We start from the raw sequence: 19,267 nt of genomic DNA on the forward strand, positions 1-19,267 counted from the left end.
ACTTTTTTCTACAAGCTTTCTAACACACGTTTTACAAACTGACAAATTCCATCCCCTTTGGCACACCTACAGTCATATGGGTTAGCTCATCTTCTCTTCTAGTTCACTTCATCAGGATCAGAAGCTTTGGAGGCAATTTGTTTTGCTAAATCTTAAAAGGTTAGTGTACAGGTAAAGTGACAAATATGTAAGGAGACCGAACTCAGGAGATAGGTTTTGGCAATAACTTACAGGTCTTCCCTGTATGTTCTGACCTTTGGTGAAAGAGGTGGGGTTATTCCCTCTTCTGACAAGACTCATTTGTTGAAATTTCAACGGACCCTTCCTTGAAAAGAGTTCAGGTTGCAAGAAAACCAATTGCAGTGTTCCATTTGCGGTGTGGATCATATCTTTTCAGAGGAAATGACAGACATACTTTCCAAATTTCAGGCAAGAACTCTTCATATAAATTGGGAACCGAGGCAACCTTTTGAAATTGTTGAGCTTGCAACAAGAAGGAATCGCATCGTGCCACTTGACATGCTGTGTCTGCACCTTTGTAAAAGTCTGGCTTACAGCAGAATTGCAGACAAGGATTTCCTAAATCATATAGGAAATTAATTTTCTCATGTTAGTAAACAAAATGCTTAGCAGAAAGGGAGTTGCCACCATGAATGTTTGAACCCTGGGTCATATAGTTTACCTAGAGTCTCTTCCAAGGTCCATCAGGGTATTGGGTTCAAAGTAAGGCAAAGGTTAGAATCCCAGTGTGGACTAGCAGTGTTTATTTGAGGTTGATGTAAAAACTTTGCTGGGACTTGCACAAGTTGTAAGAAAAGAGTTAGCGTCATTGACATTGTGGTGAAAGCTCAGCAAAAGCAGCCACCTTTGTAGCTGTAAACAGTCAAGGGCAGGGATTGAATGATAAGCATGAGTGAGGAAGCACAGGCTTTTGCAAAGTCTCCGAGGACATTTACAACACGAGGAGCAAATACTCTACAGAAGTGACAAGAACCAAGCTCAACGACCACGAAGGGACTCGAACCCTCAATCTTCTGATCCGAAGTCAGACGCCTTATCCATTAGGCCACGCGGTCTCATGCCTCTTTATGAAGAAACCATTTTCCACTGGAAACAGCCACCGCATAGGAAAAGACGCTCAAGGAGCACAAAGGATTTTATTTGTTAGAGCAGGCACATGACATTGCTGTCTAAGGTATTGCAGTGATCCAAAATGGCAGTTTGATGAGTGTTTTCAGAAAAAAAAACATGCCTTGCAGTGTTCACGAAGTCTTCTAGGCTAAGTTTGTGGTTGTCTCTTCTCTGTTAAGTATAGTCATTGTGCCAGCTGCATGGGTACATAGTACACCGCTTGTCAGGATGGCCGAGTGGTCTAAGGCGCCAGACTCAAGAGGCTTCTCTTCCCTTCTCATGGGCCTTCTGGTCTCCGAATGGAGGCGTGGGTTCAAATCCCACTTCTGACAGGGTTTTTTCACTTTGTCCATCATGGCACATTGGTCAGGCCTGCCAAAACAAGCTCTTGGGTCTTTTCATTTACTAGGCTCTTCAAAGGGCCTTCTCAACAGCAACCTCACATGGACTTTTGGAAAATCTCGCAGAAAAGGAACAAGGCCGACTTTTTTCTACAAGCTTTCTAACACACGTTTTACAAACTGACTAATTCCATCCCCTTTGGCACACCTACAGTCATATGGGTTAGCTCATCTTCTCTTCTAGTTCACTTCATCAGGATCAGAAGCTTTGGAGGCAATTTGTTTTGCTAAATCTTAAAAGGTTAGTGTACAGGTAAAGTGACAAATATGTAAGGAGACCGAACTCAGGAGATAGGTTTTGGCAATAACTTACAGGTCTTACCTGTATGTTCTGACCTTTGGTGAAAGAGGTGGGGTTATTCCCTCTTCTGACAAGACTCATTTGTTGAAATTTCAACGGACCCTTCCTTGAAAAGAGTTCAGGTTGCAAGAAAACCAATTGCAGTGTTCCATTTGCGGTGTGGATCATATCTTTTCAGAGGAAATGACAGACATACTTTCCAAATTTCAGGCAAGAACTCTTCATATAAATTGGGAACCGAGGCAACCTTTTGAAATTGTTGAGCTTGCAACAAGAAGGAATCGCATCGTGCCACTTGACATGCTGTGTCTGCACCTTTGTAAAAGTCTGGCTTACAGCAGAATTGCAGACAAGGATTTCCTAAATCATATAGGAAATTAATTTTCTCATGTTAGTAAACAAAATGCTTAGCAGAAAGGGAGATGCCACCATGAATGTTTGAACCCTGGGTCATATAGTTTACTTAGAGTCTCTTCCCAGGTCCATCAGGGTATTGGGTTCAAAGTAAGGCAAAGGTTAGAATCCCAGTGTGGACTAGCAGTGTTTATTTGAGGTTGATGTAAAAACTTTGCTGGGACTTGCACAAGTTGTAAGAAAAGAGTTAGCGTCATTGACATTGTGGTGAAAGCTCAGCAAAAGCAGCCACCTTTGTAGCTGTAAACAGTCAAGGGCAGGGATTGAATGATAAGCATGAGTGAGGAAGCACAGGCTTTTGCAAAGTCTCCGAGGACATTTACAACAAGAGGAGCAAATACTCTACAGAAGTGACAAGAACAGAGCTCAACGACCACAAAGGGACTCGAACCCTCAATCTTCTGATCCGAAGTCAGACGCCTTATCCATTAGGCCACGCGGTCTCATGCCTCTTTATGAAGAAACCATTTTCCACTGGAAACAGCCACCGCATAGGAAAAGACGCTCAAGGAGCACAAAGGATTTCATTTGTTAGAGCAGGCACATGACATTGCTGTCTAAGGTATTGCAGTGATCCAAAATGGCAGTTTGATGAGTGTTTTCAGAAAAAAAAACATGCCTTGCAGTGTTCATGAAGTCTTCTAGGCTAAGTTTGTGGTGGTCTCTTCTCTGTTAAGTATAGTCATTGTGCCAGCTGCATGGGTACATAGTACACCGCTTGTCAGGATGGCCGAGCGGTCTAAGGCGCCAGACTCAAGAGGCTTCTCTTCCCTTCTCATGGGCCTTCTGGTCTCCGAATGGAGGCGTGGGTTCAAATCCCACTTCTGACAGGGTTTTTTCACTTTGTCCATCATGGCACATTGGTCAGGCCTGCCAAAACAAGCTCTTGGGTCTTTTCATTTACTAGGCTCTTCAAAGGGCCTTCTCAACAGCAACCTCACATGGACTTTTGGAAAATCTCGCAGAAAAGGAACAAGGCCGACTTTTTTCTACAAGCTTTCTAACACACGTTTTACAAACTGACTAATTCCATCCCCTTTGGCACACCTACAGTCATATGGGTTAGCTCATCTTCTCTTCTAGTTCACTTCATCAGGATCAGAAGCTTTGGAGGCAATTTGTTTTGCTAAATCTTAAAAGGTTAGTGTACAGGTAAAGTGACAAATATGTAAGGAGACCGAACTCAGGAGATAGGTTTTGGCAATAACTTACAGGTCTTCCCTGTATGTTCTGACCTTTGGTGAAAGAGGTGGGGTTATTCCCTTTTCTGACAAGACTCATTTGTTGAAATTTCAACGGACCCTTCCTTGAAAAGAGTTCAGGTTGCAAGAAAACCAATTGCAGTGTTCCATTTGCGGTGTGGATCATATCTTTTCAGAGGAAATGACAGACATACTTTCCAAATTTCAGGCAAGAACTCTTCATATAAATTGGGAACCGAGGCAACCTTTTGAAATTGTTGAGCTTGCAACAAGAAGGAATCGCATCGTGCCACTTGACATGCTGTGTCTGCACCTTTGTAAAAGTCTGGCTTACAGCAGAATTGCAGACAAGGATTTCCTAAATCATATAGGAAATTAATTTTCTCATGTTAGTAAACAAAATGCTTAGCAGAAAGGGAGATGCCACCATGAATGTTTGAACCCTGGGTCATATAGTTTACTTAGAGTCTCTTCCCAGGTCCATCAGAGTATTGGGTTCAAAGTAAGGCAAAGGTTAGAATCCCAGTGTGGACTAGCAGTGTTTATTTGAGGTTGATGTAAAAACTTTGCTGGGACTTGCACAAGTTGTAAGAAAGGAGTTAGCGTCATTGACATTGTGGTGAAAGCTCAGCAAAAGCAGCCACCTTTGTAGCTGTAAACAGTCAAGGGCAGGGATTGAATGATAAGCATGAGTGAGGAAGCACAGGCTTTTGCAAAGTCTCCGAGGACATTTACAACAAGAGGAGCAAATACTTTACAGAAGTGACAAGAACAGAGCTCAACAACAACAAAGGGACTCGAACCCTCAATCTTCTGATCTGAAGTCAGACGCCTTATCCATTAGGCCACGCGGTTTCATGCCTCTTTATGAAGAAACCATTTTCCACTGGAAACAGCCACCGCATAGGAAAAGACGCTCAAGGAGCACAAAGGATTTCATTTGTTAGAGCAGGCACATGACATTGCTGTCTAAGGTATTGCAGTGATCCAAAATGGCAGTTTGATGAGTGTTTTCAGAGAAAAAAACATGCCTTGCAGTGTTCATGAAGTCTTCTAGGCTAAGTTTGTGGTTGTCTCTTCTCTGTTAAGTATAGTCATTGTGCCAGCTGCATGGGAACATAGTACACCACTTGTCAGGATGGCCGAGTGGTCTAAGGCGCGAGACTCAAGAGGCTTCTCTTCCCTTCTCATGGGCCTTCTGGTCTCCGAATGGAGGCGTGGGTTCAAATCCCACTTCTGACAGGGTTTTTTCACTTTGTCCATCATGGCACATTGGTCAGGCCTGCCAAAACAAGCTCTTGGGTCTTTTCATTTACTAGGCTCTTCAAAGGGCCTTCTCAACAGCAACCTCACATGGACTTTTGGAAAATCTCGCAGAAAAGGAACAAGGCCGACTTTTTTCTACAAGCTTTCTAACACACGTTTTACAAACTGACTAATTCCATCCCCTTTGGCACACCTACAGTCATATGGGTTAGCTCATCTTCTCTTCTAGTTCACTTCATCAGGATCAGAAGCTTTGGAGGCAATTTGTTTTGCTAAATCTTAAAAGGTTAGTGTACAGGTAAAGTGACAAATATGTAAGGAGACCGAACTCAGGAGATAGGTTTTGGCAATAACTTACAGGTCTTCCCTGTATGTTCTGACCTTTGGTGAAAGAGGTGGGGTTATTCCCTCTTCTGACAAGACTCATTTGTTGAAATTTCAACGGACCCTTCCTTGAAAAGAGTTCAGGTTGCAAGAAAACCAATTGCAGTGTTCCATTTGCGGTGTGGATCATATCTTTTCAGAGGAAATGACAGACATACTTTCCAAATTTCAGGCAAGAACTCTTCATATAAATTGGGAACCGAGGCAACCTTTTGAAATTGTTGAGCTTGCAACAAGAAGGAATCGCATCGTGCCACTTGACATGCTGTGTCTGCACCTTTGTAAAAGTCTGGCTTACAGCAGAATTGCAGACAAGGATTTCCTAAATCATATAGGAAATTAATTTTCTCATGTTAGTAAACAAAATGCTTAGCAGAAAGGGAGATGCCACCATGAATGTTTGAACCCTGGGTCATATAGTTTACTTAGAGTCTCTTCCCAGGTCCATCAGAGTATTGGGTTCAAAGTAAGGCAAAGGTTAGAATCCCAGTGTGGACTAGCAGTGTTTATTTGAGGTTGATGTAAAAACTTTGCTGGGACTTGCACAAGTTGTAAGAAAAGAGTTAGCGTCATTGACATTGTGGTGAAAGCTCAGCAAAAGCAGCCACCTTTGTAGCTGTAAACAGTCAAGGGCAGGGATTGAATGATAAGCATGAGTGAGGAAGCACAGGCTTTTGCAAAGTCTCCGAGGACATTTACAACAAGAGGAGCAAATACTTTACAGAAGTGACAAGAACAGAGCTCAACAACAACAAAGGGACTCGAACCCTCAATCTTCTGATCCGAAGTCAGACGCCTTATCCATTAGGCCATGCGGTTTCATGCCTCTTTATGAAGAAACCATTTTCCACTGGAAACAGCCACCGCATAGGAAAAGACGCTCAAGGAGCACAAAGGATTTCATTTGTTAGAGCAGGCACATGACATTGCTGTCTAAGGTATTGCAGTGATCCAAAATGGCAGTTTGATGAGTGTTTTCAGAGAAAAAAACATGCCTTGCAGTGTTCATGAAGTCTTCTAGGCTAAGTTTGTGGTTGTCTCTTCTCTGTTAAGTATAGTCATTGTGCCAGCTGCATGGGTACATAGTACACCACTTGTCAGGATGGCCGAGTGGTCTAAGGCGCCAGACTCAAGAGGCTTCTCTTCCCTTCTCATGGGCCTTCTGGTCTCCGAATGGAGGCGTGGGTTCAAATCCCACTTCTGACAGAGCTTTTTCACTTTGTCCATCATGGCACATTGGTCAGGCCTGCCAAAACAAGCTCTTGGGTCTTTTCATTTACTAGGCTCTTCAAAGGGCCTTCTCAACAGCAACCTCACATGGACTTTTGGAAAATCTCGCAGAAAAGGAACAAGGCCGACTTTTTTCTACAAGCTTTCTAACACACGTTTTACAAACTGACAAATTCCATCCCCTTTGGCACACCTACAGTCATATGGGTTAGCTCATCTTCTCTTCTAGTTCACTTCATCAGGATCAGAAGCTTTGGAGGCAATTTGTTTTGCTAAATCTTAAAAGGTTAGTGTACAGGTAAAGTGACAAATATGTAAGGAGACCGAACTCAGGAGATAGGTTTTGGCAATAACTTACAGGTCTTCCCTGTATGTTCTGACCTTTGGTGAAAGAGGTGGGGTTATTCCCTCTTCTGACAAGACTCATTTGTTGAAATTTCAACGGACCCTTCCTTGAAAAGAGTTCAGGTTGCAAGAAAACCAATTGCAGTGTTCCATTTGCGGTGTGGATCATATCTTTTCAGAGGAAATGACAGACATACTTTCCAAATTTCAGGCAAGAACTCTTCATATAAATTGGGAACCGAGGCAACCTTTTGAAATTGTTGAGCTTGCAACAAGAAGGAATCGCATCGTGCCACTTGACATGCTGTGTCTGCACCTTTGTAAAAGTCTGGCTTACAGCAGAATTGCAGACAAGGATTTCCTAAATCATATAGGAAATTAATTTTCTCATGTTAGTAAACAAAATGCTTAGCAGAAAGGGAGTTGCCACCATGAATGTTTGAACCCTGGGTCATATAGTTTACCTAGAGTCTCTTCCAAGGTCCATCAGGGTATTGGGTTCAAAGTAAGGCAAAGGTTAGAATCCCAGTGTGGACTAGCAGTGTTTATTTGAGGTTGATGTAAAAACTTTGCTGGGACTTGAACAAGTTGTAAGAAAAGAGTTAGCGTCATTGACATTGTGGTGAAAGCTCAGCAAAAGCAGCCACCTTTGTAGCTGTAAACAGTCAAGGGCAGGGATTGAATGATAAGCATGAGTGAGGAAGCACAGGCTTTTGCAAAGTCTCCGAGGACATTTACAACACGAGGAGCAAATACTCTACAGAAGTGACAAGAACCAAGCTCAACGACCACGAAAGGACTCGAACCCTCAATCTTCTGATCCGAAGTCAGACGCCTTATCCATTAGGCCACGCGGTCTCATGCCTCTTTATGAAGAAACCATTTTCCACTGGAAACAGCCACCGCATAGGAAAAGACGCTCAAGGAGCACAAAGGATTTTATTTGTTAGAGCAGGCACATGACATTGCTGTCTAAGGTATTGCAGTGATCCAAAATGGCAGTTTGATGAGTGTTTTCAGAAAAAAAAACATGCCTTGCAGTGTTCACGAAGTCTTCTAGGCTAAGTTTGTGGTTGTCTCTTCTCTGTTAAGTATAGTCATTGTGCCAGCTGCATGGGTACATAGTACACCGCTTGTCAGGATGGCCGAGTGGTCTAAGGCGCCAGACTCAAGAGGCTTCTCTTCCCTTCTCATGGGCCTTCTGGTCTCCGAATGGAGGCGTGGGTTCAAATCCCACTTCTGACAGGGTTTTTTCACTTTGTCCATCATGGCACATTGGTCAGGCCTGCCAAAACAAGCTCTTGGGTCTTTTCATTTACTAGGCTCTTCAAAGGGCCTTCTCAACAGCAACCTCACATGGACTTTTGGAAAATCTCGCAGAAAAGGAACAAGGCCGACTTTTTTCTACAAGCTTTCTAACACACGTTTTACAAACTGACTAATTCCATCCCCTTTGGCACACCTACAGTCATATGGGTTAGCTCATCTTCTCTTCTAGTTCACTTCATCAGGATCAGAAGCTTTGGAGGCAATTTGTTTTGCTAAATCTTAAAAGGTTAGTGTACAGGTAAAGTGACAAATATGTAAGGAGACCGAACTCAGGAGATAGGTTTTGGCAATAACTTACAGGTCTTACCTGTATGTTCTGACCTTTGGTGAAAGAGGTGGGGTTATTCCCTCTTCTGACAAGACTCATTTGTTGAAATTTCAACGGACCCTTCCTTGAAAAGAGTTCAGGTTGCAAGAAAACCAATTGCAGTGTTCCATTTGCGGTGTGGATCATATCTTTTCAGAGGAAATGACAGACATACTTTCCAAATTTCAGGCAAGAACTCTTCATATAAATTGGAAACCGAGGCAACCTTTTGAAATTGTTGAGCTTGCAACAAGAAGGAATCGCATCGTGCCACTTGACATGCTGTGTCTGCACCTTTGTAAAAGTCTGGCTTACAGCAGAATTGCAGACAAGGATTTCCTAAATCATATAGGAAATTAATTTTCTCATGTTAGTAAACAAAATGCTTAGCAGAAAGGGAGATGCCACCATGAATGTTTGATCCCTGGGTCATATAGTTTACTTAGAGTCTCTTCCAAGGTCCATCAGGGAATTGGGTTCAAAGTAAGGCAAAGGTTAGAATCCCAGTGTGGACTAGCAGTGTTTATTTGAGGTTGATGTAAAAACTTTGCTGGGACTTGCACAAGTTGTAAGAAAAGAGTTAGCGTCATTGACATTGTGGTGAAAGCTCAGCAAAAGCAGCCACCTTTGTAGCTGTAAACAGTCAAGGGCAGGGATTGAATGATAAGCATGAGTGAGGAAGCACAGGCTTTTGCAAAGTCTCCGAGGACATTTACAACAAGAGGAGCAAATACTCTACAGAAGAGACAAGAACAGAGCTCAACGACCACGAAGGGACTCGAACCCTCAATCTTCTGATCCGAAGTCAGACGCCTTATCCATTAGGCCACGCGGTCTCATGCCTCTCTATGAAGAAACCATTTTCCACTGGAAACAGCCACCGCATAGGAAAAGACGCTCAAGGAGCACAAAGGATTTCATTTGTTAGAGCAGGCACATGACATTGCTGTCTAAGGTATTGCAGTGATCCAAAATGGCAGTTTGATGAGTGTTTTCAGAAAAAAAAACATGCCTTGCAGTGTTCATGAAGTCTTCTAGGCTAAGTTTGTGGTTGTCTCTTCTCTGTTAAGTATAGTCATTGTGCCAGCTGCATGGGTACATAGTACACCGCTTGTCAGGATGGCCGAGCGGTCTAAGGCGCCAGACTCAAGAGGCTTCTCTTCCCTTCTCATGGGCCTTCTGGTCTCCGAATGGAGGCGTGGGTTCAAATCCCACTTCTGACAGGGTTTTTTCACTTTGTCCATCATGGCACATTGGTCAGGCCTGCCAAAACAAGCTCTTGGGTCTTTTCATTTACTAGGCTCTTCAAAGGGCCTTCTCAACAGCAACCTCACATGGACTTTTGGAAAATCTCGCAGAAAAGGAACAAGGCCGACTTTTTTCTACAAGCTTTCTAACACACGTTTTACAAACTGACTAATTCCATCCCCTTTGGCACACCTACAGTCATATGGGTTAGCTCATCTTCTCTTCTAGTTCACTTCATCAGGATCAGAAGCTTTGGAGGCAATTTGTTTTGCTAAATCTTAAAAGGTTAGTGTACAGGTAAAGTGACAAATATGTAAGGAGACCGAACTCAGGAGATAGGTTTTGGCAATAACTTACAGGTCTTCCCTGTATGTTCTGACCTTTGGTGAAAGAGGTGGGGTTATTCCCTCTTCTGACAAGACTCATTTGTTGAAATTTCAACGGACCCTTCCTTGAAAAGAGTTCAGGTTGCAAGAAAACCAATTGCAGTGTTCCATTTGCGGTGTGGATCATATCTTTTCAGAGGAAATGACAGACATACTTTCCAAATTTCAGGCAAGAACTCTTCATATAAATTGGGAACCGAGGCAACCTTTTGAAATTGTTGAGCTTGCAACAAGAAGGAATCGCATCGTGCCACTTGACATGCTGTGTCTGCACCTTTGTAAAAGTCTGGCTTACAGCAGAATTGCAGACAAGGATTTCCTAAATCATATAGGAAATTAATTTTCTCATGTTAGTAAACAAAATGCTTAGCAGAAAGGGAGATGCCACCATGAATGTTTGAACCCTGGGTCATATAGTTTACTTAGAGTCTCTTCCCAGGTCCATCAGGGTATTGGGTTCAAAGTAAGGCAAAGGTTAGAATCCCAGTGTGGACTAGCAGTGTTTATTTGAGGTTGATGTAAAAACTTTGCTGGGACTTGCACAAGTTGTAAGAAAAGAGTTAGCGTCATTGACATTGTGGTGAAAGCTCAGCAAAAGCAGCCACCTTTGTAGCTGTAAACAGTCAAGGGCAGGGATTGAATGATAAGCATGAGTGAGGAAGCACAGGCTTTTGCAAAGTCTCCGAGGACATTTACAACAAGAGGAGCAAATACTCTACAGAAGTGACAAGAACAGAGCTCAACGACCACGAAGGGACTCAAACCCTCAATCTTCTGATCCGAAGTCAGACGCCTTATCCATTAGGCCACGCGGTCTCATGCCTCTTTATGAAGAAACCATTTTCCACTGGAAACAGCCACCGCATAGGAAAAGACGCTCAAGGAGCACAAAGGATTTCATTTGTTAGAGCAGGCACATGACATTGCTGTCTAAGGTATTGCAGTGATCCAAAATGGCAGTTTGATGAGTGTTTTCAGAGAAAAAAACATGCCTTGCAGTGTTCATGAAGTCTTCTAGGCTAAGTTTGTGGTTGTCTCTTCTCTGTTAAGTATAGTCATTGTGCCAGCTGCATGGGTACATAGTACACCGCTTGTCAGGATGGCTGAGTGGTCTAAGGCGCCAGACTCAAGAGGCTTCTCTTCCCTTCTCATGGGCCTTCTGGTCTCTGAATGGAGGCGTGGGTTCAAATCCCACTTCTGACAGAGCTTTTTCACTTTGTCCATCATGGCACATTGGTCAGGCCTGCCAAAACAAGCTCTTGGGTCTTTTCATTTACTAGGCTCTTCAAAGGGCCTTCTCAACAGCAACCTCACATGGACTTTTGGAAAATCTCGCAGAAAAGGAACAAGGCCGACTTTTTTCTACAAGCTTTCTAACACACGTTTTACAAACTGACAAATTCCATCCCCTTTGGCACACCTACAGTCATATGGGTTAGCTCATCTTCTCTTCTAGTTCACTTCATCAGGATCAGAAGCTTTGGAGGCAATTTGTTTTGCTAAATCTTAAAAGGTTAGTGTACAGGTAAAGTGACAAATATGTAAGGAGACCGAACTCAGGAGATAGGTTTTGGCAATAACTTACAGGTCTTCCCTGTATGTTCTGACCTTTGGTGAAAGAGGTGGGGTTATTCCCTCTTCTGACAAGACTCATTTGTTGAAATTTCAACGGACCCTTCCTTGAAAAGAGTTCAGGTTGCAAGAAAACCAATTGCAGTGTTCCATTTGCGGTGTGGATCATATCTTTTCAGAGGAAATGACAGACATACTTTCCAAATTTCAGGCAAGAACTCTTCATATAAATTGGGAACCGAGGCAACCTTTTGAAATTGTTGAGCTTGCAACAAGAAGGAATCGCATCGTGCCACTTGACATGCTGTGTCTGCACCTTTGTAAAAGTCTGGCTTACAGCAGAATTGCAGACAAGGATTTCCTAAATCATATAGGAAATTAATTTTCTCATGTTAGTAAACAAAATGCTTAGCAGAAAGGGAGATGCCACCATGAATGTTTGAACCCTGGGTCATATAGTTTACTTAGAGTCTCTTCCCAGGTCCATCAGGGTATTGGGTTCAAAGTAAGGCAAAGGTTAGAATCCCAGTGTGGACTAGCAGTGTTTATTTGAGGTTGATGTAAAAACTTTGCTGGGACTTGCACAAGTTGTAAGAAAAGAGTTAGCGTCATTGACATTGTGGTGAAAGCTCAGCAAAAGCAGCCACCTTTGTAGCTGTAAACAGTCAAGGGCAGGGATTGAATGATAAGCATGAGTGAGGAAGCACAGGCTTTTGCAAAGTCTCCGAGGACATTTACAACAAGAGGAGCAAATACTTTACAGAAGTGACAAGAACAGAGCTCAACAACAACAAAGGGACTCGAACCCTCAATCTTCTGATCCGAAGTCAGACGCCTTATCCATTAGGCCACGCGGTTTCATGCCTCTTTATGAAGAAACCATTTTCCACTGGAAACAGCCACCGCATAGGAAAAGACGCTCAAGGAGCACAAAGGATTTCATTTGTTAGAGCAGGCACATGACATTGCTGTCTAAGGTATTGCAGTGATCCAAAATGGCAGTTTGATGAGTGTTTTCAGAGAAAAAAACATGCCTTGCAGTGTTCATGAAGTCTTCTAGGCTAAGTTTGTGGTTGTCTCTTCTCTGTTAAGTATAGTCATTGTGCCAGCTGCATGGGTACATAGTACACCACTTGTCAGGATGGCCGAGTGGTCTAAGGCGCCAGACTCAAGAGGCTTCTCTTCCCTTCTCATGGGCCTTCTGGTCTCCGAATGGAGGCGTGGGTTCAAATCCCACTTCTGACAGAGCTTTTTCACTTTGTCCATCATGGCACATTGGTCAGGCCTGCCAAAACAAGCTCTTGGGTCTTTTCATTTACTAGGCTCTTCAAAGGGCCTTCTCAACAGCAACCTCACATGGACTTTTGGAAAATCTCGCAGAAAAGGAACAAGGCCGACTTTTTTCTACAAGCTTTCTAACACACGTTTTACAAACTGACAAATTCCATCCCCTTTGGCACACCTACAGTCATATGGGTTAGCTCATCTTCTCTTCTAGTTCACTTCATCAGGATCAGAAGCTTTGGAGGCAATTTGTTTTGCTAAATCTTAAAAGGTTAGTGTACAGGTAAAGTGACAAATATGTAAGGAGACCGAACTCAGGAGATAGGTTTTGGCAATAACTTACAGGTCTTCCCTGTATGTTCTGACCTTTGGTGAAAGAGGTGGGGTTATTCCCTCTTCTGACAAGACTCATTTGTTGAAATTTCAACGGACCCTTCCTTGAAAAGAGTTCAGGTTGCAAGAAAACCAATTGCAGTGTTCCATTTGCGGTGTGGATCATATCTTTTCAGAGGAAATGACAGACATACTTTCCAAATTTCAGGCAAGAACTCTTCATATAAATTGGGAACCGAGGCAACCTTTTGAAATTGTTGAGCTTGCAACAAGAAGGAATCGCATCGTGCCACTTGACATGCTGTGTCTGCACCTTTGTAAAAGTCTGGTTTACAGCAGAATTGCAGACAAGGATTTCCTAAATCATATAGGAAATTAATTTTCTCATGTTAGAAAACAAAATGCTTAGCAGAAAGGGAGATGCCACCATGAATGTTTGAACCCTGGGTCATATAGTTTACTTAGAGTCTCTTCCAAGGTCCATCAGGGAATTGGGTTCAAAGTAAGGCAAAGGTTAGAATCCCAGTGTGGACTAGCAGTGTTTATTTGAGGTTGATGTAAAAACTTTGCTGGGACTTGCACAAGTTGTAAGAAAAGAGTTAGCGTCATTGACATTGTGGTGAAAGCTCAGCAAAAGCAGCCACCTTTGTAGCTGTAAACAGTCAAGGGCAGGGATTGAATGATAAGCATGAGTGAGGAAGCACAGGCTTTTGCAAAGTCTCCGAGGACATTTACAACAAGAGGAGCAAATACTCTACAGAAGTGACAAGAACAGAGCTCAACGACCACGAAGGGACTCGAACCCTCAATCTTCTGATCCGAAGTCAGATGCCTTATCCATTAGGCCACGCGGTCTCATGCCTCTTTATGAAGAAACCATTTTCCACTGGAAACAGCCACCGCATAGGAAAAGACGCTCAAGGAGCACAAAGGATTTCATTTGTTAGAGCAGGCACATGACATTGCTGTCTAAGGTATTGCAGTGATCCAAAATGGCAGTTTGATGAGTGTTTTCAGAAAAAAAACCATGCCTTGCAGTGTTCATGAAGTCTTCTAGGCTAAGTTTGTGGTTGTCTCTTCTCTGTTAAGTATAGTCATTGTGCCAGCTGCATGGGTACATAGTACACAGCTTGTCAGGATGGCTGAGTGGTCTAAGGCGCCAGATTCAAGAGGCTTCTCTTCCCTTCTCATGGGCCTTCTGGTCTCCGAATGGAGGTGTGGGTTCAAATCCCACTTCTGACAGAGCTTTTTCACTTTGTCCATCATGGCACATTGGTCAGGCCTGCCAAAACAAGCTCTTGGGTCTTTTCATTTACTAGGCTCTTCAAAGGGCCTTCTCAACAGCAACCTCACATGGACTTTTGGAAAATCTCGCAGAAAAGGAACAAGGCCGACTTTTTTCTACAAGCTTTCTAACACACGTTTTACAAACTGACAAAATCCATCCCCTTTGGCACACCTACAGTCATATGGGTTAGCTCATCTTCTCTTCTAGTTCACTTCATCAGGATCAGAAGCTTTGGAGGCAATTTGTTTTGCTAAATCTTAAAAGGTTAGTGTACAGGTAAAGTGACAAATATGTAAGGAGACCGAACTCAGGAGATAGGTTTTGGCAATAACTTACAGGTCTTCCCTGTATGTTCTGACCTTTGGTGAAAGAGGTGGGGTTATTCCCTCTTCTGACAAGACTCATTTGTTGAAATTTCAACGGACCCTTCCTTGAAAAGAGTTCAGGTTGCAAGAAAACCAATTGCAGTGTTCCATTTGCGGTGTGGATCATATCTTTTCAGAGGAAATGACAGACATACTTTCCAAATTTCAGGCAAGAACTCTTCATATAAATTGGGAACCGAGGCAACCTTTTGAAATTGTTGAGCTTGCAACAAGAAGGAATCGCATCGTGCCACTTGACATGCTGTGTCTGCACCTTTGTAAAAGTCTGGCTTACAGCAGAATTGCAGACAAGGATTTCCTAAATCATATAGGAAATTAATTTTCTCATGTTAGTAAACAAAATGCTTAGCAGAAAGGGAGATGCCACCATGAATGTTTGAACCCTGGGTCATATAGTTTACTTAGAGTCTCTTCCCAGGTCCATCAGGGTATTGGGTTCAAAGTAAGGCAAAGGTTAGAATCCCAGTGTGGACTAGCAGTGTTTATTTGAGGTTGATGTAAAAACTTTGCTGGGACTTGCACAAGTTGTAAGAAAAGAGTTAGCGTCATTGACATTGTGGTGAAAGCTCAGCAAAAACAGCCACCTTTGTAGCTGTAAACAGTCAAGGGCAGGGATTGAATGATAAGCATGAGTGAGGAAGCACAGGCTTTTGCAAAGTTTCCGAGGACATTTACAACAAGAGGAGCAAATACTCTACAGAAGTGACAAGAACAGAGCTCACCGACCACAAAGGGACTCAAACCCTCAATCTTCTGATCTGAAGTCAGACGCCTTATCCATTAGGCCACGCGGTCTCATGCCTCTTTATGAAGAAACCATTTTATACTGGAAACAGCCACCGCATAGGAAAAGACGCTCAAGGAGCACAAAGGATTTCATTTGTTAGAGCAGGCACATGACATTGCTGTCTAAGGTATTGCAGTGATCCAAAATGGCAGTTTGATGAGTGTTTTCAGAGAAAAAAACATGCCTTGCAGTGTTCATGAAGTCTTCTAGGCTAAGTTTGTGGTTGTCTCTTCTCTGTTAAGTATAGTCATTGTGCCAGCTGCATGGGTACATAGTACACCGCTTGTCAGGATGGCCGAGTGGTCTAAGGCGCCAGACTCAAGAGGCTTCTCTTCCCTTCTCATGGGCCTTCTGGTCTCTGAATGGAGGCGTGGGTTCAAATCCCACTTCTGACAGAGCTTTTTCACTTTGTCCATCATGGCACATTGGTCAGGCCTGCCAAAACAAGCTCTTGGGTCTTTTCATTTACTAGGCTCTTCAAAGGGCCTTCTCAACAGCAACCTCACATGGACTTTTGGAAAATCTCGCAGAAAAGGAACAAGGCCGACTTTTTTCTACAAGCTTTCTAACACACGTTTTACAAACTGACAAATTCCATCCCCTTTGGCACACCTACAGTCATATGGGTTAGCTCATCTTCTCTTCTAGTTCACTTCATCAGGATCAGAAGCTTTGGAGGCAATTTGTTTTGCTAAATCTTAAAAGGTTAGTGTACAGGTAAAGTGACAAATATGTAAGGAGACCGAACTCAGGAGATAGGTTTTGGCAATAACTTACAGGTCTTCCCTGTATGTTCTGACCTTTGGTGAAAGAGGTGGGGTTATTCCCTCTTCTGACAAGACTCATTTGTTGAAATTTCAACGGACCCTTCCTTGAAAAGAGTTCAGGTTGCAAGAAAACCAATTGCAGTGTTCCATTTGCGGTGTGGATCATATCTTTTCAGAGGAAATGACAGACATACTTTCCAAATTTCAGGCAAGAACTCTTCATATAAATTGGGAACCGAGGCAACCTTTTGAAATTGTTGAGCTTGCAACAAGAAGGAATCGCATCGTGCCACTTGACATGCTGTGTCTGCACCTTTGTAAAAGTCTGGCTTACAGCAGAATTGCAGACAAGGATTTCCTAAATCATATAGGAAATTAATTTTCTCATGTTAGTAAACAAAATGCTTAGCAGAAAGGGAGATGCCACCATGAATGTTTGAACCCTGGGTCATATAGTTTACTTAGAGTCTCTTCCAAGGTCCATCAGGGAATTGGGTTCAAAGTAAGGCAAAGGTTAGAATCCCAGTGTGGACTAGCAGTGTTTATTTGAGGTTGATGTAAAAACTTTGCTGGGACTTGCACAAGTTGTAAGAAAAGAGTTAGCGTCATTGACATTGTGGTGAAAGCTCAGCAAAAGCAGCCACCTTTGTAGCTGTAAACAGTCAAGGGCAGGGATTGAATGATAAGCATGAGTGAGGAAGCACAGGCTTTTGCAAAGTCTCCGAGGACATTTACAACAAGAGGAGCAAATACTCTACAGAAGTGACAAGAACAGAGCTCAACGACCACGAAGGGACTCGAACCCTCAATCTTCTGATCCGAAGTCAGACGCCTTATCCATTAGGCCACGCGGTCTCATGCCTCTCTATGAAGAAACCATTTTCCACTGGAAACAGCCACCGCATAGGAAAAGACGCTCAAGGAGCACAAAGGATTTCATTTGTTAGAGCAGGCACATGACATTGCTGTCTAAGGTATTGCAGTGATCCAAAATGGCAGTTTGATGAGTGTTTTCAGAGAAAAAAACATGCCTTGCAGTGTTCATGAAGTCTTCTAGGCTAAGTTTGTGGTTGTCTCTTCTCTGTTAAGTATAGTCATTGTGCCAGCTGCATGGGAACATAGTACACCACTTGTCAGGATGGCCGAGTGGTCTAAGGCGCCAGACTCAAGAGGCTTCTCTTCCCTTCTCATGGGCCTTCTGGTCTCCGAATGGAGGCGTGGGTTCAAATCCCACTTCTGACAGAGCTTTTTCACTTTGTCCATCATGGCACATTGGTCAGGCCTGCCAAAACAAGCTCTTGGGTCTTTTCATTTACTAGGCTCTTCAAAGGGCCTTCTCAACAGCAACCTCACATGGACTTTTGGAAAATCTCGCAGAAAAGGAACAAGGCCGACTTTTTTCTACAAGCTTTCTAACACACGTTTTACAAACTGACAAATTCCATCCCCTTTGGCACACCTACAGTCATATGGGTTAGCTCATCTTCTCTTCTAGTTCACTTCATCAGGATCAGAAGCTTTGGAGGCAATTTGTTTTGCTAAATCTTAAAAGGTTAGTGTACAGGTAAAGTGACAAATATGTAAGGAGACCGAACTCAGGAGATAGGTTTTGGCAATAACTTACAGGTCTTCCCTGTATGTTCTGACCTTTGGTGAAAGAGGTGGGGTTATTCCCTCTTCTGACAAGACTCATTTGTTGAAATTTCAACGGACCCTTCCTTGAAAAGAGTTCAGGTTGCAAGAAAACCAATTGCAGTGTTCCATTTGCGGTGTGGATCATATCTTTTCAGAGGAAATGACAGACATACTTTCCAAATTTCAGGCAAGAACTCTTCATATAAATTGGGAACCGAGGCAACCTTTTGAAATTGTTGAGCTTGCAACAAGAAGGAATCGCATCGTGCCACTTGACATGCTGTGTCTGCACCTTTGTAAAAGTCTGGTTTACAGCAGAATTGCAGACAAGGATTTCCTAAATCATATAGGAAATTAATTTTCTCATGTTAGTAAACAAAATGCTTAGCAGAAAGGGAGATGCCACCATGAATGTTTGAACCCTGGGTCATATAGTTTACTTAGAGTCTCTTCCAAGGTCCATCAGGGAATTGGGTTCAAAGTAAGGCAAAGGTTAGAATCCCAGTGTGGACTAGCAGTGTTTATTTGAGGTTGATGTAAAAACTTTGCTGGGACTTGCACAAGTTGTAAGAAAAGAGTTAGCGTCATTGACATTGTGGTGAAAGCTCAGCAAAAGCAGCCACCTTTGTAGCTGTAAACAGTCAAGGGCAGGGATTGAATGATAAGCATGAGTGAGGAAGCACAGGCTTTTGCAAAGTCTCCGAGGACATTTACAACAAGAGGAGCAAATACTCTACAGAAGTGACAAGAACAGAGCTCAACGACCACGAAGGGACTCGAACCCTCAATCTTCTGATCCGAAGTCAGACGCCTTATCCATTAGGCCACGCGGTCTCATGCCTCTCTATGAAGAAACCATTTTCCACTGGAAACAGCCACCGCATAGGAAAAGACGCTCAAGGAGCACAAAGGATTTCATTTGTTAGAGCAGGCACATGACATTGCTGTCTAAGGTATTGCAGTGATCCAAAATGGCAGTTTGATGAGTGTTTTCAGAGAAAAAAACATGCCTTGCAGTGTTCATGAAGTCTTCTAGGCTAAGTTTGTGGTTGTCTCTTCTCTGTTAAGTATAGTCATTGTGCCAGCTGCATGGGAACATAGTACACCACTTGTCAGGATGGCCGAGTGGTCTAAGGCGCCAGACTCAAGAGGCTTCTCTTCCCTTCTCATGGGCCTTCTGGTCTCCGAATGGAGGCGTGGGTTCAAATCCCACTTCTGACAGAGCTTTTTCACTTTGTCCATCATGGCACATTGGTCAGGCCTGCCAAAAC

General features: G+C 43.1%; 21 non-coding genes across 21 annotated transcripts; 12 read left to right on the plus strand and 9 right to left on the minus strand.

Annotated features, from left to right (window-relative positions):
- Positions 1–1,003: 1,003 nt before the first annotated feature.
- Positions 1,004–1,076, minus strand: TRNAR-UCG (transfer RNA arginine (anticodon UCG)). Its single transcript has one exon. It is a non-coding gene; the product is annotated as a tRNA-Arg (tRNA).
- A 277-nt stretch (positions 1,077–1,353) lies between these two features.
- Positions 1,354–1,463, plus strand: TRNAL-CAA (transfer RNA leucine (anticodon CAA)). Its single transcript has 2 exons — positions 1,354–1,391; positions 1,418–1,463. It is a non-coding gene; the product is annotated as a tRNA-Leu (tRNA).
- Positions 1,464–2,617: 1,154 nt separating this feature from the next.
- On the minus strand, positions 2,618–2,690 carry TRNAR-UCG (transfer RNA arginine (anticodon UCG)). Its single transcript has one exon. It is a non-coding gene; the product is annotated as a tRNA-Arg (tRNA).
- Positions 2,691–2,967: 277 nt separating this feature from the next.
- TRNAL-CAA (transfer RNA leucine (anticodon CAA)) lies at positions 2,968–3,077 on the plus strand. The gene is made up of 2 exons: positions 2,968–3,005; positions 3,032–3,077. It is a non-coding gene; the product is annotated as a tRNA-Leu (tRNA).
- Positions 3,078–4,581: 1,504 nt separating this feature from the next.
- On the plus strand, positions 4,582–4,691 carry TRNAL-CAA (transfer RNA leucine (anticodon CAA)). The gene is made up of 2 exons: positions 4,582–4,619; positions 4,646–4,691. It is a non-coding gene; the product is annotated as a tRNA-Leu (tRNA).
- Positions 4,692–5,845: 1,154 nt separating this feature from the next.
- Positions 5,846–5,918, minus strand: TRNAR-UCG (transfer RNA arginine (anticodon UCG)). Its single transcript has one exon. It is a non-coding gene; the product is annotated as a tRNA-Arg (tRNA).
- A 277-nt stretch (positions 5,919–6,195) lies between these two features.
- On the plus strand, positions 6,196–6,305 carry TRNAL-CAA (transfer RNA leucine (anticodon CAA)). The gene is made up of 2 exons: positions 6,196–6,233; positions 6,260–6,305. It is a non-coding gene; the product is annotated as a tRNA-Leu (tRNA).
- A 1,154-nt stretch (positions 6,306–7,459) lies between these two features.
- TRNAR-UCG (transfer RNA arginine (anticodon UCG)) lies at positions 7,460–7,532 on the minus strand. The gene has a single exon. It is a non-coding gene; the product is annotated as a tRNA-Arg (tRNA).
- A 277-nt stretch (positions 7,533–7,809) lies between these two features.
- TRNAL-CAA (transfer RNA leucine (anticodon CAA)) lies at positions 7,810–7,919 on the plus strand. The gene is made up of 2 exons: positions 7,810–7,847; positions 7,874–7,919. It is a non-coding gene; the product is annotated as a tRNA-Leu (tRNA).
- Positions 7,920–9,073: 1,154 nt separating this feature from the next.
- On the minus strand, positions 9,074–9,146 carry TRNAR-UCG (transfer RNA arginine (anticodon UCG)). Its single transcript has one exon. It is a non-coding gene; the product is annotated as a tRNA-Arg (tRNA).
- Positions 9,147–9,423: 277 nt separating this feature from the next.
- Positions 9,424–9,533, plus strand: TRNAL-CAA (transfer RNA leucine (anticodon CAA)). The gene is made up of 2 exons: positions 9,424–9,461; positions 9,488–9,533. It is a non-coding gene; the product is annotated as a tRNA-Leu (tRNA).
- Positions 9,534–10,687: 1,154 nt separating this feature from the next.
- On the minus strand, positions 10,688–10,760 carry TRNAR-UCG (transfer RNA arginine (anticodon UCG)). The gene has a single exon. It is a non-coding gene; the product is annotated as a tRNA-Arg (tRNA).
- A 277-nt stretch (positions 10,761–11,037) lies between these two features.
- TRNAL-CAA (transfer RNA leucine (anticodon CAA)) lies at positions 11,038–11,147 on the plus strand. The gene is made up of 2 exons: positions 11,038–11,075; positions 11,102–11,147. It is a non-coding gene; the product is annotated as a tRNA-Leu (tRNA).
- Positions 11,148–12,651: 1,504 nt separating this feature from the next.
- Positions 12,652–12,761, plus strand: TRNAL-CAA (transfer RNA leucine (anticodon CAA)). Its single transcript has 2 exons — positions 12,652–12,689; positions 12,716–12,761. It is a non-coding gene; the product is annotated as a tRNA-Leu (tRNA).
- A 1,154-nt stretch (positions 12,762–13,915) lies between these two features.
- Positions 13,916–13,988, minus strand: TRNAR-UCG (transfer RNA arginine (anticodon UCG)). Its single transcript has one exon. It is a non-coding gene; the product is annotated as a tRNA-Arg (tRNA).
- A 277-nt stretch (positions 13,989–14,265) lies between these two features.
- Positions 14,266–14,375, plus strand: TRNAL-CAA (transfer RNA leucine (anticodon CAA)). The gene is made up of 2 exons: positions 14,266–14,303; positions 14,330–14,375. It is a non-coding gene; the product is annotated as a tRNA-Leu (tRNA).
- A 1,504-nt stretch (positions 14,376–15,879) lies between these two features.
- Positions 15,880–15,989, plus strand: TRNAL-CAA (transfer RNA leucine (anticodon CAA)). Its single transcript has 2 exons — positions 15,880–15,917; positions 15,944–15,989. It is a non-coding gene; the product is annotated as a tRNA-Leu (tRNA).
- Positions 15,990–17,143: 1,154 nt separating this feature from the next.
- Positions 17,144–17,216, minus strand: TRNAR-UCG (transfer RNA arginine (anticodon UCG)). Its single transcript has one exon. It is a non-coding gene; the product is annotated as a tRNA-Arg (tRNA).
- Positions 17,217–17,493: 277 nt separating this feature from the next.
- TRNAL-CAA (transfer RNA leucine (anticodon CAA)) lies at positions 17,494–17,603 on the plus strand. The gene is made up of 2 exons: positions 17,494–17,531; positions 17,558–17,603. It is a non-coding gene; the product is annotated as a tRNA-Leu (tRNA).
- A 1,154-nt stretch (positions 17,604–18,757) lies between these two features.
- Positions 18,758–18,830, minus strand: TRNAR-UCG (transfer RNA arginine (anticodon UCG)). The gene has a single exon. It is a non-coding gene; the product is annotated as a tRNA-Arg (tRNA).
- Positions 18,831–19,107: 277 nt separating this feature from the next.
- TRNAL-CAA (transfer RNA leucine (anticodon CAA)) lies at positions 19,108–19,217 on the plus strand. Its single transcript has 2 exons — positions 19,108–19,145; positions 19,172–19,217. It is a non-coding gene; the product is annotated as a tRNA-Leu (tRNA).
- Positions 19,218–19,267: the final 50 nt, after the last annotated feature.

This window comes from Hyperolius riggenbachi, chromosome 8 (genome assembly GCF_040937935.1).
Source record: "Hyperolius riggenbachi isolate aHypRig1 chromosome 8, aHypRig1.pri, whole genome shotgun sequence".
In the NCBI taxonomy this organism is placed as follows: domain Eukaryota; kingdom Metazoa; phylum Chordata; class Amphibia; order Anura; family Hyperoliidae; genus Hyperolius; species Hyperolius riggenbachi.